The sequence below is a fragment of the Bison bison genome, unplaced genomic scaffold (genome assembly GCF_000754665.1).
Source record: "Bison bison bison isolate TAMUID 2011002044 unplaced genomic scaffold, Bison_UMD1.0 scf7180017864388, whole genome shotgun sequence".
Lineage (NCBI taxonomy): Eukaryota > Metazoa > Chordata > Mammalia > Artiodactyla > Bovidae > Bison > Bison bison.
Genome location: NW_011494960.1, coordinates 6647154 through 6648589, shown reverse-complemented (window position 1 = coordinate 6648589; position 1436 = coordinate 6647154).

Genomic DNA, 1436 nt, shown 5'->3' with positions numbered 1-1436 from the left:
CTAAATGAAGTTCTTCAGGCTAAAAACATGTAACACTTCGTGGTAATCCAAATCCAAATGAAAAACAAAAGCACTGGTAAAGGTAAACATGTTATTAAAACATTCTGTAAATGCATATTTTCTAATTTCCATGAACTTATTTTAAAACCAAATATATAAAACAATGTGTACATAAACTATTATGGGGCATGCAATATATATAAAAATGTAATACACTTGCCAATAATAGCAAAAAAGAGGTAGCTGGGAGCAAATCTGTATTGGGCTAAGAAAATGACATGATAGTTCAAAACCATAGAAACAAATGGCGAATGCCAACAATAAGTAGGAAGGTCATTATAACAAAAGCTATAAATACATAATTACTTTACATACTTCTTTAAAAGTCATAATTATACAAAGTAATAATTATAACAGTGTGTTGGGAATTGTATCATTCATAGATGTAATATAGATTTAACCACTTTATCACAAAAAGAGAGGGGAAGGAAGAGAGCTGTCTTGAAGTAGTATCTCTATATCACTCTGGAATTCTTTTAGCATACACCTGAAGCTGATTATGATAAGTTAGGATATAAGATAGTAAGCCCCAGAGCAACAACTAAGGTAATAACTCAAGGAATATAATGTAAAACTCATTAAGGAAATTAAAAATGCTACATTAGGAACTAATTTTTAAAAGTAAAGGAGAAATAGAGGAACAAAAAGACATGGAATGATGCATATAGAAAACCAAAAGTAAAATATCACATGTAAATACAATTATATCTATATTAACATTAAAACATGAATGGATTACAATTCAATCAAAAGGCCAAGATGGTCAAGCTGCATTTTTTTAAACTATCTTTCCTGTATTCCTTTATTTATTTATTATTTATTTATTTATTTATTTTTGGCGGTATCGGGTCTTGTTTGTTGTGCAGGCTTTTATTTCTTTGAGGTGAGCAAGGGCTACACTTCCTATTGTGGTCACTTTGCTTGGTTTTTTCTGTGTGTGTGTGTGGTGCTGGAGAAGTCTTTTTTTTTTAATTGGAGGCTAATTACTTTACCCTGTACGCTTTGCTTGTTGATAGGCTCTAGGCACGACGGCTCAGTAGTTGCAGTTCCCAGACTCTAGAGCAGAGGCTTAATGTGAGTTGTGGCTCACAGGTTCAGTGGCTTTGCAACATGTCTGATCATCCCAGATCAGGGATCAATTCCGTGTATCCTGCATTGGCAGGTGGATTCTTTACCACTGAGCCACTTATGGAATCTTACAGGAGACACACACACACACAGAGATTCAAGATACTCCTTCACAGAGAGAGATACAAATAGAAGGAAAATAAAAATATAGAAAACCAGAGATATTATACAAACAACAACCACAGGAAAGCTGAAATGGCTAAATTAATAGACAAAATAGACTTTTAAAGTATTACTAGGAGATCGGA